This window comes from Pelophylax lessonae (genome assembly GCF_965119305.1).
Source record: "Pelophylax lessonae genome assembly, chromosome: 6".
In the NCBI taxonomy this organism is placed as follows: domain Eukaryota; kingdom Metazoa; phylum Chordata; class Amphibia; order Anura; family Ranidae; genus Pelophylax; species Pelophylax lessonae.
Genome location: NC_138773.1, coordinates 296,868,387 through 296,885,873, shown reverse-complemented (window position 1 = coordinate 296,885,873; position 17,487 = coordinate 296,868,387). Strand labels below are relative to the sequence as shown.

Here is a 17,487-nt window from a genome sequence, read left to right as displayed (position 1 = left end):
CGACACCTGGCTCTTGATGGTACTCCAATCCAATTTCTGTTCAACCCCCCATTGAAGGAAGGTAAAGATCTGAGCCACTGAGGAGCGAGGATGAACCTCAAGAGACTCACCACATAATGTACATCTTCCACGTACAATGGTAAATCTTTCTTTTAACAGCTTTGGAAACACCGACTCAAATAAACCTCAATCCATCAACACCTGGCGTTCAACAGCCAAGCCGTCAAAGCCAGCAACTGTAAAGCAGGATGGAAGATTGGTCCTTGGAACAGCAGATTCCCCTCAGAGGAAGCTTCCAAGGAATGTCGGCAAGCAGCTGCACCAGATCGTCATACCAAGCCCGACGAGGCTAGTCTGGAGCCATTAGGATGACCGGAATCGCTTCTGCCTCAATCCTGTGTAGAAGTCTTGGCAGAAACCAGATACTGACCCCATGGGCTTACCAGTGCATCTGTGGTGTCCGCCAGCAGATCCCTTGACCAAGCCACAAAATTCTATACCTTTCTGTTGAGCCGAGATGCCAACAGATCCACCTAGGGGATGCCCCACTGGAGACAACTGACGAAACACCCCCAAATGAAGGGACCACTCCCCTTGGTCCAACGCCTGCCAACTGAGGTAATCCACCAGCCAGTTTTCCACCCTGGGAATGTGTACGGCAGAAGGGCTGGAACAAACAGTTCTGCCCACCTTAGAATGATACCTCCAGAGCTGCCAGGACTTTTTGTGCCCCCTTAGTAAATGACATAAGCCACTGCATTGTCTGATAGAATTCACACTGGACATCCCTGAAGACGATCTGTCCAATGGTCCAGGCACAGTCTGATGGCTCAGAGTTCCAAGACAATGATCAGTAGTCTGGACTCTTCCAGTGTCCAGATCCCCTGAGCAGAATTTTTGCTGAGAAAGCCTCACCAGCCAGACAGGCTGGCATCCATGGTGACCACTGTCCAATACAAGTGGAGGAAGGATTTGCCCAGCCGAAGCGCAAAGCCACCATATCAGGGACTCCTTCGTTCCCCGGCTCAGCTGGATTTGGTTGTCCAAAGACTGCAGTCTTGTCCCATTTGATCAGATTCTCCCTTGCAGGGACCTTGTATGGAACCGTGCAAACGGGACCGCCTCAAAAGGTAGACACCATCAGGCCCAGCACTCGCATGCAAGTCCGGAGGAAAGACCATCTGCTGGATAGCATGAGGCGAATTGCAGCCTGCAGTTTCTGGAGTTTGGCCAGAGGAAGGAGTACTCTGGCTAAGGCAGAGTCCAGAGTCAGACCCAGATAGTCCAGTGGAAGGATTGCACTGGGTGTTTTGTTACTCATTTTTGAAGAGTTTGCACTTTATTTTATGCACGAAAAAAAAAAAAATATCAATCTGTTATGGGAGAACAGAGAGTGTGTATATTAGAGCTGCACGATTATGGATAAATTGAGAATTATCTTTTTGCTAAGAATAAAGATTATGATTCTCAGTGTAACATCTTTTACATTTTACAAAAAACTAAATTGAGCCAACTGTACAGTTTAGTTTTTTTTTTAATTTACCTAGATTCCTTTCAAACTTATGCGATCTAAAAGTCACGATTTTGCCGCAATTTTGTTGCCACGATTTTGACTGGACTTGAACTTGAAGCAATGCCAATGTCTTTGGACCTCAAAACGCAATAAAATCGCCCCAAAGTAGTGCAGGGACAACTTTGAAATTGTTGCGACTTGAAGTCGTACAGAAATGAATGGTACTCGTTGGAAATCATGGAATACGACTTATGAGACTTTGCAGTCCCAAATCGGAGGACAAGTCTCACAAGTGTGAAAGGGGCCTAAAGTGTATTTTTCCCCAAAAAACTGTTTCAAAGACCGCTGTGCAAATACAGTGTGACAAAAGATTGCAACGATCGCCATTTTATTCACTAGTGGTCTCTGCAAAAAATATATAACATTTGGAGCTTCCAAGTAATTTTCTAGCAAAAAAATACTCATTTTAACTTGTAAGCAAACAAGTGTCAGAAAAAGGCTAAGTTTAAGAGCCCATTCACATTAGTGCGACTTGTCAGCCTGACAAGTCGCGGTATGTCACGGTCCATTGAGTAGTACAGGACCCGTTCTAATAGGAGTGACACAAGTCGCTCCGACTTAGAAAAAGGGTCCTGTACTACTTTGGGGCGACTTGCATAGACTTCCATTATGGCTTTTTTTTTTTTTGACAGTTGTTGAGTGAGCAGAGAACAGCTCTGAGTGCCGGTTAACACTGGTGCAATGCAGAACCATGCAAATCCACTGCGGGTTCCCGCATTGCGCCCGACTCGCAGGCAGTTTACACTGTCATATGCGAACTGCTGGGAGTGTCAATACAAAGTTAACTACACCCCCCAGATGAGTTTACATATTGCAGTACAACTGTCAGTTAGGACAGGAATCGGATTGCATAGGTGTGAACACAATGCGATCGGATTCTAGTGTGGACCAAAAAAGGGTCCTGTGCAAATTTGGTCCTAATGTGATGCAAAATCAGCCATGTAATCTGTATGGCTGAAATTGCATCACATGCTAATAGCATATGTGTGAACCGGCACTAAGAATCGAGGACATGCTTGTTTTAAGATTGTGAGGGGTGAATCGAGATCGCAATTTTTTTAACGATGAATCATGCGGCTCTAGCGCAATGCATATATAAATTAAAAGGAACACTTTGAAAACCCATCAGATCTCAATGGGAAAAAATATGCTGGATATCTATACTGATATGGACTGGGTAATGTGTTAGGAAGGAAAGGATGCCACATCTTTTGATGGAAATGAAAATAATCAACCTACAGAGGGCTGAATTCAAAGACACCCCGAAAAACAAAGTGAAAAATGATGCAGCAGGCTAGTCCATTTTGCTGAAATTTCATTGCAGCATCTAAAAAAAAAAAAAAAAAAAAAAAAAAAAAAAGAAATGGTACTCCGTTTGTATGGCCCCCACGTGCTTGTATGCATGTCTGACAACGTCGGGGCATGCTATTAATGTGACAGATGGTGTCCTGGGCTATTTCTTCCCAGATCTGGGCCAGGGCATCACTGAGCTCCTAAACAGACCGAGGTGCAACCTGGCAGCGTCTGACGAACCAAAACAATGTCCCAGAGGTGTTCTATTAACTTTAGATCAGGAGAGCGTGGGGGGCATTCAATGGTATTAATTCCTTCATCATCCAGGAACTGGCTGCCTCCTCTCCCCACATGAGGCCGGACATTGTCGTGCACCAGGAAGAACCCAGGACCCACTGCACCAGCGTAGGGTCTGACAATGGGTCCAAGGATTCCATCCCAATAACTAATGCAGTCAGGGTACCATTGATTAGCCTGTAAAGGTCTGTGCATCCCTCCATGGATATGCCTCCCCAGACCATCACTTACCCACCACTATACTGGTCATGCTGAACGATGTTACAGGCAGCATAATGTTCTCTATGGCTTCTGTGTAGAATACTTTAAAAAGTAAACCCTCCTCTACAACTTGTACCTATAGGTAAGTCTATGATAAGGCTTACCTATAGGTACTGTAAATATCTCCTAAACATGTACCGTTTAGGAGATATTTTACTTTGCATGCAGCCAGTGACATCACTGGCCCATGCGCTCTGAAGGAACGGCCGATCGTGCCGTTCCTTCAGAGCCCCGTGCCGTTATCGTCGGCTCCCGCGCAAGCGCGGGAATGACGTCATCGCGGCTTCAGCCAATCAGGTGGCCGGATGCCGCAAACCCGGAAGAGGGGCGACAGAACATGGACAGGTAAGCGGTCGGCACTGTGGGGGCTTCGTTCTTAGGTAAGTATTTCATAATGAGCCAGTATGTGATGCATACTAGCTCATTATGTGTTTTTCTTTTAGGTGCTCGTTAAAAAAAAAAAAAAAAAAAAATCTAAAGTTTACAACCTCTTTAAGTGACTTACTTTCTCCTGTTTTTATGGCGTAAGGGAAGTTTGTCTTTTTCCTACAATTTGTAAATACAGCTTTTGAAATTCTGTATCCAAGTTAGCATTGTACAATTAAGAGTTATTCTTGGTGTTCTGAACCACCATTTGCTTATCTGAATATATATTACAAGTTGGTGGTGTGAACCCCCTGCCACTGAAAAGGGAACTCCATTCTAGTCTCTTCATCCCATTTTATTTTTTACACACACAATATATTTCACGTTTAAAGTATGTGAACTCAAGGCTCGACAAACCCCGGGCACCAGGTCACATTGGCGACTAGAATTAGCAGCCTGGTGCCTTGGTTACACTGCCGGTGTTCGTGAAAAAACCCTACCCGTGAAAATTCTCTACCCTCGTCACTTCCTCTTCACCTACGTCATGGAACAGCTGAGCCGCTTCCCACTGCGCATGCTCACAGCTCCAGAGGGTAGGGAATTCTCACGGGGTAGGGTTTTCTAACGTTACACCGCATCAGCTGTTGCTGCGGTTACATGAAATCATCTCCGCTGCCACATTAAATCTCCGCTCCTACCCCTGTGACTTCCCTGATCTCCGCTACTAAATGTAAAAGCGGCGGTGGGTCTATGAAAATATAAATCACGGAGCCGAGATTATATTTTCATACACCCGCCGCTTTTACATTTAGGAGCCGAGATCAGGGAAGTCACAGGGGTAGGAGCAGAGATTTAATGTGGCAGCGGAGATGATTTACTGTACCGTATTTCGATCCACTCCTGCACTTTTTTTTCTTTTTAACGGACACGGACGACATTTGTGTCATCCGCTCCCTATGTCCGCATATCATCCCATCTGTTTGTGGATGATATACAGACATAATGTAAGTCTATGGGATTGCGGATGTCAGCGGATGACACCGCTGACATCCGATTTTGCGTCCTTTCCGGTTTTTTTTTTTAAACGGAAGAAAAATAGGGTTCTGTTCCGTTCCAAAAAATGGAACAGAACTGAAAGGACGAAAATCGGATGTCCACTGACATCTGCAATCCCATTGACATGCATTATGTCCCTATATCACCCGCAAACGGATGGGGTGATATACGGACATACGGAGCGGCCGTGTGAAAGAGCCCCAAGAGTCGCTCACACTAGCGCGACTTGTCAGCCTGACAAGTCGCGCTCCCTCGCAGTCCATTGACCGCTACAGGTCCTGTTCTAATAGGAGCGACACAAGTCGCTCTGACTTAGAAAAAGGGTCCTGTACTACTTCGGGGCGACCTGGAGCAACTTGCATAGACTTCCATTATGTGAAGTCCCCGCAAGTCGCTCCGAAGTCGTGGTGCATGGTAATGCACAAGTCGCCCCCGAAGTAGTAAGGAGTCGTGTCGCCTCAGTGTGAACCGGCTCTAAATGTTACTTTTGTTCACAATGAAAACATTTACAAGTAGAATTTATAAACAGCAAAGAATACCCGGACAAAATAAACCAGCCCCATATAAATGCAAGTAGAGATGAACTCGCAGTAGACAATGAGAAACCACAAACATGGACACATGAAACAGGAACAAAAAAATAAAAAAAATTATATATATTATATTATATAGGATTTATATAGAGCCGACAGTTTACGCAGCACTTTACAACTTGAGGGTAGACAGTACAAATACAATAGGAATCAGAGGACCCTGCTCGCTAGAACTTACAATCTAAGAATATATATATATATATATATATATATATATATATATATATATATATATATATATATATATATATATATATATATATATATATCCTACAACAGCAGACTGACGACCCCCAGGCTGCAAGCAACACAACCTGCAGGGAAGACATGGATGGGGAAAGCCCAGGATCACCTACACACACCGGGCTGCTCAGTATTGATGTAAATCCATGTAAATATTAGCTGTATGGACTGGAAGAGGGCTCACAGGATCATTGAGGATCTGCGGCATGGGCTACAAAGCAGGAGGAGAGGGGGGGGGGGAGCCATGTGATCTTCCTCATCAGACAACACAAGATGCTGTGGCTTCTCCCATACAGCGTGACCCCTGCAGCACCTGCTTATACATTCATATAGGATAGGCAGACTGTGCAGGCCTGGATGCTGCTACAACACAAGTATAACCCCCGTGGGAGGCTCTGCACTCTACTTGCTAGGAAACGAAGGTGAAGCTGCATGGGCTAAGCAATGATTGACAAATAGACATCCAGCCTGGCCAACTGGAAGAGCAGCTTTTATTTGTTTAGATTAGGACCATTATGTAAACAGTGGCCCCACCAAGCAAACGTAGACTGGCTTGTCCTGAAGGTAACACTGGTCAGCTGGCATAATAAACCCAAGATGCCCACCGAGGGGATCTGGTCATAAAGCAGCGTGTGATTAGCAATGCAATCTGCAGTCAGTGTTGGTAGTAATGGGCATTCTCCTTCTTAGGCCATACTGATAAAAGGCTAATGCAGCTTCTATGGGCACTGATGAAAGCTGTGCCTCCCCCCTCCGGTTTTCTGACAGGTCAAGGTGGTAAAGTAGGTTGCTGCAAAACTACTACACCCATTATGTACAATGTATGCTCTCTACAGTGGGAGTATCAATCAACCCAGCAACCGATAGCAATGGAAGGGGAGGCAGTGCCAGCTAGTAGACCCAAAGAGCCATGGTGAAGGTGCCAGGCCACCATCTGTCACAGCATCCCCCAGAAGAAAGTACCAGGAGATGGCTGGTCCTGATGGCAATCATAACAAGAAAGTGACAGAATGGCGGGCGGCCCCAGACAGATAAGAGGTTAATACACCCGTATATGAAGGTAAAGGTTACTATGTGCCCCAAGGGCTGTCACCACAAATACCACCATCACCCCCCCCCCCCCCCCCCCGTCACAAGTAGAAATGATAAGCCTGTGAACGAAAGATAAGATCAAAGACCACGGCCTGTGTGCCCAGGATAGGATGCTAGATGGCTGGCGGTCATCACTGTACCCTGGTGGTAACAATGGCAGCTGTACGGGCAAAGGGTCATCATGCCAGTAGGGTACGAGGAGAGGTATAGGCATCAGTGAATGGCGATCATCATGACAGATGGGATGCCCGGCAAATGTCAGCATTCACAAGAGGGTGACTAATACCAGTGAGAATCCTGTGTGCCCAGAGGGTGACCCTGGGAGATGCCAGCTCCAAGAAGCAAAGAGCCCTACAGAAGTGGGAAGTGATACTAAAGGGCCTGTGTGCCCGGGATGGAACACTGGTGGATGCCATGACCTGGTATAGTACCCTACACATGGTGAGGAGAGACAATTGTACCTGGGGAAGGCCAGTGTCCCAGGGGGGTGGGTAAGTATAATCCAGTGATGGTGCAGTGTACAGGGGAGGGGGGGGGGGGGGACAATGAGGGCAGATCTATAAGCGATGGCCCTGTGTGCCCAGCAGGTAACTTTAGATGCAAGGACCTTGTACCAGAGGATTAAGAGGGGGGTGGGGGTGGAGATCGTGGGAAATGCACCAGTGATGGCTTTGTGTCCAAGGGGTGATGCCCGGGTGATGTGCCAGTGGGATTATTGTAGATGTACCAGTGACAGACCTGGGTGCCCAAGGGTGATGCCTGCTCTTGGTAGTCGGGTGCCTGAGGTGTGATGAGGGTGATGTACCAGTGACAGTTCTATGTGCCCCAGGGTGATAAAGGCAGACATTACCAGTGTTCAGTGTGCCTGGGAGGTGAAGGAAGATGTGCCAGTGTGCCGGGGGGGGGTAAGTCAGAGATGTACTCGTGATGGTTCCACGTGCCCAGGGGTGATGTGCCAGTGACACCCATGTGTAGTCGAGGGGTGATATTGTGTGATGCCCGCTGATGGCCATGTGCCCCTGGGTGATGAGGGCAAATGTAGCAATGTAATGCACAAGGGGTGAGGCTGGGTCCTGCCTGCTCCTGGTAGCGTGGTATCTAGGGATTCATACTGGGTGATGAGGTACTTGTGTCGGGGGGGGGGGGTGGTGGTGAGGTACCCGTGTCAGAAAGGGGGGGGGGGTGGTGTGGTGCAGCGCTACCCATGTCGGAGGGGGGGGGCCCGATTATGAGGTACCCATGGCAAATGGGGCACAATTATGAGGTACCCATGGCAGGGGGAGCACGATTATGAGGTACCCATGTCTGTACCAGTGATGGGGGGGGGGGGTGATGAGGCACCAATGACTGATGGGTGATGTGCCAGTGATTGGGGGGGGGGGGTGATGTGCCAGTGATTGGGGGGGGGGGTGATGTGCCAGTGATTGGGGGGGGGGGGTGATGTGCCAGTAAATGGGGGGGGGGGTGATGTGCCAGTAAATGGGGGGGGGGTGATGTGCCAGTGATTGGGGGGGGGGGGTGATGTGCCAGTGATTGGGGGGGGGGGTGATGTGCCAGTGATTGGGGGGGGGGGTGATGTGCCAGTGATTGGAGGGGGGTGATGTGCCCCAGTGATTGGAGGGGGGTGATGTGCCCCAGTGATTGGAGGGGGGTGATGTGCCCCAGTGATTGGAGGGGGGTGATGTGCCCCAGTGATTGGAGGGGGGTGATGTGCCCCAGTGATTGGAGGGGGGTGATGTGCCCCAGTGATTGGAGGGGGGTGATGTGCCCCAGTGATTGGAGGGGGGTGATGTGCCCCAGTGATTGGAGGGGGGTGATGTGCCCCAGTGATTGGAGGGGGGTGATGTGCCCCAGTGATTGGAGGGGGGTGATGTGCCCCAGTGATTGGAGGGGGGTGATGTGCCAGTGATTGGGGGGGGGTGATGTGCCAGTGATTGGGGGGGGGGGTGATGTGCCAGTGATTGGAGGGGGGGGTGATGTGCCAGTGATTGGAGGGGGGGGTGATGTGCCAGTGATTGGGGGGGGGGGTGATGTGCCAGTGATTGGGGGGGGGGGTGATGTGCCAGTGATTGGGGGGGGGGTGATGTGCCAGTGATTGGGGGGGGGTGATGTGCCAGTGATTGGGGGGGGGGGTGATGTGCCAGTGATTGGGGGGGGGTGATGTGCCAGTGATTGGGGGGGGGGTGATGTGCCAGTGATTAGGGGGGGGGTGATGTGCCAGTGATTAGGGGGGGGGTGATGTTCCAGTGATTAGGGGGGGGGGGTGATGTGCCAGTGATTTGGGGGGGGGGGTGATGTGCCAGTGATTGGGGGGGGGGGTGATGTGCCAGTGATTTGGGGGGGGGGGTGATGTGCCAGTGATTGGGGGGGGGGTGATGTGCCAGTGATTGGGGGGGGTGATGTGCCAGTGATTGGGGGGGGGGTGATGTGCCAGTGATTGGGGGGGGGGGTGATGTGCCAGTGATTGGGGGGGTGATGTGCCAGTGATTTGGGGGGGTGATGTGCCAGTGATTTGGGGGGGTGATGTGCCAGTGATTGGGGGGTGATGTGCCAGTGATTTGGGGGGGTGATGTGCCAGTGATTTGGGGGGTGATGTGCCAGTGATTTGGGGGGTGATGTGCCAGTGATTTGGGGGGTGATGTGCCAGTGATTTGGGGGGTGATGTGCCAGTGATTTGGGGGGGTGATGTGCCAGTGATTGGGGGGGTGATGTGCCAGTGATTGGGGGGGGGTGATGTGCCAGTGATTGGGGGGGGTGATGTGCCAGTGATTGGGGGGGGGTGATGTGCCAGTGATTGGGGGGGGTGATGTGCCAGTGATTTGGGGGGGGTGATGTGCCAGTGATTGGGGGGGGTGATGTGCCAGTGATTGGGGGGGGGTGATGTGCCAGTGATGGGGGGGGGGTGATGTGCCAGTGATGGGGGGGGGGTGATGTGCCAGTGATGGGGGGGGGTGATGTGTCAGTGATTGGGGGGGGGTGATGTGCCAGTGATGGGGGGGGGTGATGTGCCAGTGATTGGGGGGGGGTGATGTGCCAGTGATTGGGGGGGGTGATGTGCCAGTGATTTGGGGGGGGTGATGTGCCAGTGATTGGGGGGGGTGATGTGCCAGTGATTGGGGGGGGGTGATGTGCCAGTGATGGGGGGGGGTGATGTGTCAGTGATTGGGGGGGGTGATGTGTCAGTGATTGGGGGGGGTGATGTGTCAGTGATTGGGGGGGGTGATGTGTCAGTGATTGGGGGGGGTGATGTGCCAGTGATTGGGGGGGGTGATGTGCCAGTGATTGGGGGGGGTGATGTGCCAGTGATTGGGGAGGGGGGGGGTGATGTGCCAGTGATTGGGGGGGGTGATGTGCCAGTGATTTGGGGGGGTTATGTGTCAGTGATTGGGGGGGTGATGTGCCAGTGATTGGGGGGGGTTATGTGCCAGTGATTGGGGAGGGGGGGATTGAGGTGCCAGTGATTGGGGAGGGGGGGGGGTGATATTGGGTGATGCCCCCTCCCTCTGGTAGCCATGACGTCGGTACACAGTGCGGGTCCCAGGCCCGGTCCTCTGATGACAGGAGCCGCCGTCCTCCTCCTCCATCCTCCGGGCGGTGTACACAGCTCTCTCACACACACAGGGCTCACCTGCTGCTCCTGTCCGCTCGGCAGCGTCTCCTCCTCCCCGCTCCGGTCCCCCGTACTCTCCGGCATGCTCATGAAGCGCTCCCCTCATCTCCCCCCATGCTCCATGAGCGCCCCGAGCCGAGTCCCCGATCCAGTCAGCGGATCCCCTGCCTCACTGACACCCTGCACAGCGCAGAGCGAGGGGGGCGGGGCCAGCGCGCCTCACACCAGAGCGGACACTACCAAAGCGGGCGCAGGAGGGGAGGACAACTCCGCAGCTCTCTTTTCTTGCAGCGTGGAAAGGACGCAAGACGTCAAATCCGCCCCCTTTTTCCCAGCAGTTAGGTGGTAGGTGCTGAGAATGAGACTGACAAGGGGGCTGACCGATGGAAGAGTGAGGCTGAGGGGCTGCGGCGAATCAGGGAGAAGTGGGCGGGATGTGCTTCTATTTGTAGTGTCTTTGTGAGAGCGCGCTTAGTCAGTGTGTGAAGGACAGAGGTAGTGTGCATAGTGTGCGCTCTACCACATCCCTTCCCTGTCTATGAGGGACTGACAGCACACATGACAGTCCCCCAGGGCCGCCCTGCTTGTAACCTTTTTGCTGTCAGAGCTTTTTTTGCTCCTGTGTTTAGGCCTGAAGATCACATAAAACCCCCCAAACATTCTGAAAGCAGAAATCCTGGAGAATAAAATAGCGGTAGTTCCAACTTTTTACATCACACTGTAATAGCGCAACAGTTTACTAAATACATTTCAGTAAAAAACTAAAGTTAAAGCGGAGTTCCACCCAAAAAGTGATACTTCCGCTAATATACTTCCTCCCCCCCCCCCTCCGGTGCCACATTTGGCACCTTTCAGGGGGGATGGGGGGGGAACGGGTACCTGTTTTTGACAAGTACCCTTCCCCACTTCTTGGCGGCGCTGTCCCTCGGAAGATTGGCCCCCCTCCTCCATATAAATATAAAGGAACTTTTGCGCTTACTAAAAAACTATTCCAAAATCAGCTGCTGCCACTACAATACAACAATATTCTTAAAATTCCTATATATACTATATATATTTATCATTTATTTCAGGTACTTGTATAGCGCTGTCAATTTACGCAGCGCTTTACATATACATTGTACATTCACATCAGTCCCTGCCCTCAAGGAGCTTACAATCCTTTAAAGGTCCCTAACTCACATTCATATACAGTAGGGCCAATTTTTATATATATATAAAAGTGCTGCGCTAAAATTAGTATGGAAGGATTAAACGTGTTGTAACACATAATACAATCAAGATTCTATTAATAAACATATATACAACGGTATAAACAATGGCAAAAGTGCGAAGAGCACAAAAAATGTGCAAAAAGTCCAATAATGCTTCCACCTTTCAATGAGAACCGAATCAAGTGCAAATCTTGCAAACAAAATAAATAAGTCAAAGTAGCGCCGCCCCCCCCCCCCCCCATCCATGCGTCCGGCCCCCTAATCTACATGCAGGGGGCCAGGATGCATGGATTCCAATGGGGTTTTTTTTTTTTTTTTTTTGAGGCACGTGATTAGGGCCAGAGGCTCCAATAGGCTTCAAACAAGGGTGGGCTCGGGGGGCACAGCACTGAGCCCACCCAGTTGTGTGACAATAGCGAATGAATATTTGCTATTATCACACTGATTCTCCTCCCAGCCAATCAGAAAGCGGGTCCTGAGACCCATTTCCCGATTGGCCGAAAGGAGAAGCCATGCTATTGGTCAAGGAGGAGACGCAGGGGAAGCCGCCGCTGCCTGCCCTCCACGTCAGTCCAGGGTGAGTGAGCCAGGGGGGGGGGGTGTTATGGTGTGCGGGCTGGGGCTGGTGTGGTCCGGGGGAGGGGGGGTATGGTGGTATGGTGTGGTCCGTCTGCCGCACCCCCGGCCAATGGAGCACCAGCTGCCACTGAGTCGAAGTGTCCAAGTCCGAATGATATATCCATATTAAAAGAGGTAATTCTGTGTTCCAAGGTAGAAAAAAGCAAAAGACACCGCCAGTGCTCCAATCACCAAATAAGAAAACGTGGGATCGCTTACCAGAAATAGTGGACCCTAATTACCATATGGCAAAAGAGTCGCATATGCTTTGGGTATATAAACTTGCTGAAACGACCCTTGATGTGTAGTCCCTCTTTGGATGGCTCAGGTGCTGTATAGCAGCGTTCGGCTTGCACTCCACGCCTCCATATGAGTGTATATATATATATATATAAGGACAGAGGTAGTGAGTGTCCGCACTACCACATCCCTTCCCTGTCTATGAGGGACTGACAGCACACATGACAGTCCCCCAGGGCCGCCCTGCTTGTAACCTTTTTGCTGTCAGAGCTGTTTTTGCTCATGTGTTTAGGCCTGAAGATCACATAAAACCCCCCAAAACATATTCGCTAAAAGTCGAAATCCTGGAGAATAAAATAGCGGTAGTTCCAAATTTTTACATCACACCGTAATAGCGCAACAGTTTACTAAATACATTTCAGTAAAAAACTAAAGTTAAAGAGGAGTTCCACCCAAAAGTGGAATTTCTGCTTATATGCTTCCTCCCCACCTCTGGTGCCACATTTGGCACCTTTCAGGGGAGAGGGGGAACGGGTACCTGTTTTCGACAGGTACCCTTCCAAACTTCCGGCCGGCGCTGTCCCTTGGAAATTTGACCCCCCTCCTCCATCGCCGGGCCAATTACATAGCGTAGCGGGCTTCGCACAGTAGAGAGCCAGCTGTGAAGCCGAAAGGGTTCACTGCGGGGTTCCCTTACCCTGGATGGCGGCGGTAACACCCAAAAGCCGATCCTAAAATCGGCTTTGGGTGCCGACATTGCAGGATCCCTCGACAGGTAAGTTCTAATAATTAAAAGTCAGCAGCTACCGTATTTGTATGCGGTACATTTTTTTATGGAGGCAGAACTCTGCTTTAAGTTTACAGCACATAAACATAATACACTGCTCAAAAAAAATGAAAGGAACACTTTTTGAATAGAGTGTAGCAGGAGTTCCCAAACTGTGGGTCGCGAGCTGTATTTGAGTGGGTCGCCGGCGGTAGTGCAGTCAGAGCTTCCCAGGCATCGGCAGCATTGCAGTGTATTACTAGCAGGCAGGCTCCACTGACGCTTCGACCCCGCCCCTTGCCGCGCACGCTGTTCTGTATGGGAGGCGGTGCCTCGGGGTTGGAGTCGGAGTGGAGCCATTAGCATCGCATCGGACCTGAGCGCCGGCGGGGGAGCTGAGAGCGAGGCCCGATCCCAAGGGACAGTAGCAGGAGGTGACATTATTGCACTTGGTGTGACTTTTGTCAGGCTTATGTACCATGGCGACCGAGGAGAAGAAGCCAGAGACTGAAGCATCCATAACGCTGAGTGCCAGGACCAGTCACCAGGTAGGCCAGAGTCCAGACACTGCTTGATGGCTTATGTTAGGCCTCGTTGGCAACCCATATTTGCACAGGCATAGCAGCCCATTGATTTGATAAACGCAGGCTGCTATGCCTGCGTTTTCGGCTGAAAAAAGGTGCATGCAGAATGTAAAAAAATGCAGTGGCCGTGAAATCCATCCTGCTTTTGCACCATGCGACTTAACTGCAGTTCCTGCACAGGCAAACTGTGTTTTTAAATGCTGGGCCCACGTATGTAAAAAGCTTGCCAGTGCAGGAACGGCAGGTAAGTCGCATGGTGCAAAAGCAGGAAGCACCTTTTTTCTGTGGAAAACGAGGGCATAGCAGCCCATTCAAATCAATGGGCTGCTATGCCTGTGCAAATGTGGGCCGCCAACCCGCATACATGTGAACCGGGCCTAAAGCAGTAGTAAAGTAGTTTACAAATAAAAACCTGGTCCTCCTACAGGTTTAACCACTTCTGGACCGGAAGGATTTGCCCCCTTAATGACCAGGCCATCGGATCGGAGCTGAGTGCCAGGACCAGTCACCAGGTAGGCCAGACACTGCTTGATGGCTTATTTTAGGCCTGGTTCACATGTATGCGGGTTGGTGACCCACATTTGCACAGGCATAGCAGCCCATTGATTCGAATGGCCTGCAATGCCTGCGTTTTCTGCTGAAAAAAAGGTGCATGCAGCATTTAAAAAAATCCAGTGGCCTTGAAATCCATCCTGCTTTTGCACCATGCAACTTACCTGCAATTCCTGCACACGCAAACTGTGTTTTTAAATGCTGGGCCTGCGTATGTAAGAATACAGAAAGCTTGCCAGTGCAGGAACTGCAGGTAAGTCGCATGGTGCAAAAGCAGGATGGATTTCAAGGCCATTGGATTTTTTATAAATGCTGCATGCGCCTTTTTTCTGCGGAAAACGAGGGCATAGCAGCCCCCTCAAATCAATGGGCTGCTATGCCTGTGCAAATGTGGGCCGCCAACCTGCATACATGTGAACCAGGCCTAAAGCAGTAGTAAAGTAATGAACAAAAACTGTGACGGGTGGTCGGGAACCAGTTACGTAAGTCATACCGCACTAGTATAACACTGGGATGTGTAAAGGGGCACTATGACGTGAAAATGGCTGCAAGTGGGTCCCGAAAAATAACTGTATTCAGAAGTGTGTCTCGGCCCAAAAAAGTTTGGGAAGCCCTGGAGTGTAGCATCAAGTCAATGAGACTCCAGGGATATTGATCTGGTCAGTTAAGTAGCGGAGGGGGTTGTTAATCAGTTTCAGCTGCTTTGGTGGTAATTATGTAGCACCCTACTAGGTAGGTGCTAGAGACAGAGTATAGTTTTGAATCTTGTCTGCTTACCAGAGGGATTGCAGGTAAATCTATATTGTTGATAAAATAAAGGGTGCGCTGATAGCTTGATATGGTGAAGCTGCAACCGAGATACTGTGCCAAGTATAATAATGTGTGAAAAATAATTGGTGCGCTAAACTAATATTAGTGATTACAATGAATCAACTCTATATAACAAAAACACATTGATGATAATATAAATTAGGAACATTTCCTGCATAACAGTCCAAAATAAAGTTCATCAAAATATATCCAAACTGTGTCAGTGATTAGAATAAATGAAATGTGAGACTGTGACGTTGAAACCAAAGTTCTAAAGTCTTGAATACAGTGATATCCACGTGACTAAGATTCCCACCACCAGCTGGCTGTCCTTCTTACCGGATATATAAATATCTTAACCACCTAACGCCGATCTGCGTAGGCAGTCAGCACCTCACAGGCAAAGTGACGTAGGGCTACGTTGCTTGCTTGTGAGGGTCTAGGGAGCGAGCGCGCGCCCGCGGAGGTGCGCTCCCGCGTGGTCACAGACCCCCCCCACGCGTGTGACCAGCGGACCCGATGTCCGCCGGTCACTCGGCGATCGGCGGGGGAGAGGGAGAAAGGCAGGCAGCTTGTGTAAACAAGCGACCTGTCATTCTCCTCGGTGTAAAGACACTGATCACACGGATCTACTATGTAGATCCGTTGATCAGTGTCCTTACAGCTGAAGCCACAGCCAATCACAGTAGAAAGCACGCCCCTAGGGACACACATAGCCCCTCCCTCCCAAATAAAGTTAACCCCTTCACTACCAGTGTATTTTTACAGTAACAGTGCATATGTATAGCACTGATTACTGTAGAAATGTCACTGGTAACCCCAAAAGTGTCAAAAATGTCAGTCAAGGGTCCGATCTGTCCGCCCCAATGTCGCAGTACCGTAAAAAAAATCGCAGATCGCCGCCATTACGCGTTAAAAAGAAAAACAACAAAAATGACAAAAATCTTTCCCTTTGTTAGTAAACGCAATAACTTTTGCGCAAACCAATCAAAATACGCTTTTTGCGATTTTTTTTACCAAACATAGGTAGCATAAAACAAATTGGCCGAAAATGTTAAAAAATTTTGATTTTTACATTTTTTTGGGGGGAATTTCATATAAAAAAATGTGAAAAATATTGCTATTTTTGCAAAATTGACGCTCTTTTTTTGTTTATAGCGCGTGATCAAAAAATCGCACAGGTGATCAAATACCACCAAAAGAAAGCTCTGTTTGTGGGAAAAAAAGGACGCCAAATTCGTTTAGATACAGCGTCGCACGACCGCGCAATTGTCCGTTAAAGTCACGCAGTGCCAAATCGTAAAATACCCCCTGGTCGGAATGGGGGTAAAATCTTCCGGGGCTTAAGTGGTTAAGCAATCCAAAATGCAGAAATCATGCACATCCACCCTCGTGTAAACCACACTGGAGAGCCTCTTACCAGATGTAAAAAGTATTGGGCATGGGATATTGCTCTTTTCCTCAATCAAAATATGACAGGTAGCTGGATAGATGGACTATTCCTCACAGGCCCGGGATGGTGAATCTTCTTATTGGCTCCACAAATTACATGTAATGAATACAAACAGACCAACCATAGTGCATTATCCCCAGTTTATTGAAAAAGCGGACACCGGAAGTACATGTTCACAAATAGGAGGTATTTAAAGACGAGTGTGGCGGTGCACACGACCCTCCTATCCCATTGGAAGTCTCGTCAGAGGAAACGCGTCGGAGAGGAGGCGTGTCGCGCCGTCACCTACGTCATCCAGTTGTCCACGCTGCAGCCGGACATTGGATACTACAGGTTCAGCTTTTTACGCGCTAGATACAAGATCATCTTCAGTAAGTACAATCGCCCATGTTTTTTCAATAAACCGGGGATAATGCACTATGGTTGGTCGATACTATGGTTGATATTTATATATCTGGTAAGAAGGACAGCCAGCTGGTGGTGGGAATCTTAGTCACGTGGATATCACTGTATTCAAGACTTTATAACTTTGGTTTCAACGTCACAGTCTCACATTTCATTTATTCTAATCACTGACACAGTTTGGATATATTTTGATGAACTTTATTTTGGACTGTTATGCAGGAAATTTTCCTAATTTATATTATCATCACTGTGTTTTTGTTATATAGAGTTGATTTATTGTAATCACTAATATTAGTTTAGCGCACCAATTATTTTTCACAAATCTATATTGTTCTCTGCCTACCAGAGAGCAGGATCTGCAAGTGAGGTCTACTCATTGTGCTCAGAGTGCAACTCATTCTGTCTGCACTGGTCCACTAGGGAGGCATATTAGACAGTGGGAGGAAACCTGATAGATGAGT

General features: G+C 49.2%; 1 protein-coding gene across 1 annotated transcript in view; it reads right to left on the bottom strand.

Moving 5' to 3' along the window:
- MGAT5 (alpha-1,6-mannosylglycoprotein 6-beta-N-acetylglucosaminyltransferase) overlaps window positions 1–10,481 on the bottom strand; it is a 304,189-nt gene extending 293,708 nt beyond the window's left edge. Inside the window, exon 1 of the mRNA XM_082260943.1 lies at window positions 10,403–10,481. The gene's annotated coding sequence lies outside the window, so the exon portion shown is untranslated. The remainder of the gene's footprint in view (window positions 1–10,402) is intronic.
- Between the last annotated feature and the right edge of the window lie 7,006 nt (window positions 10,482–17,487).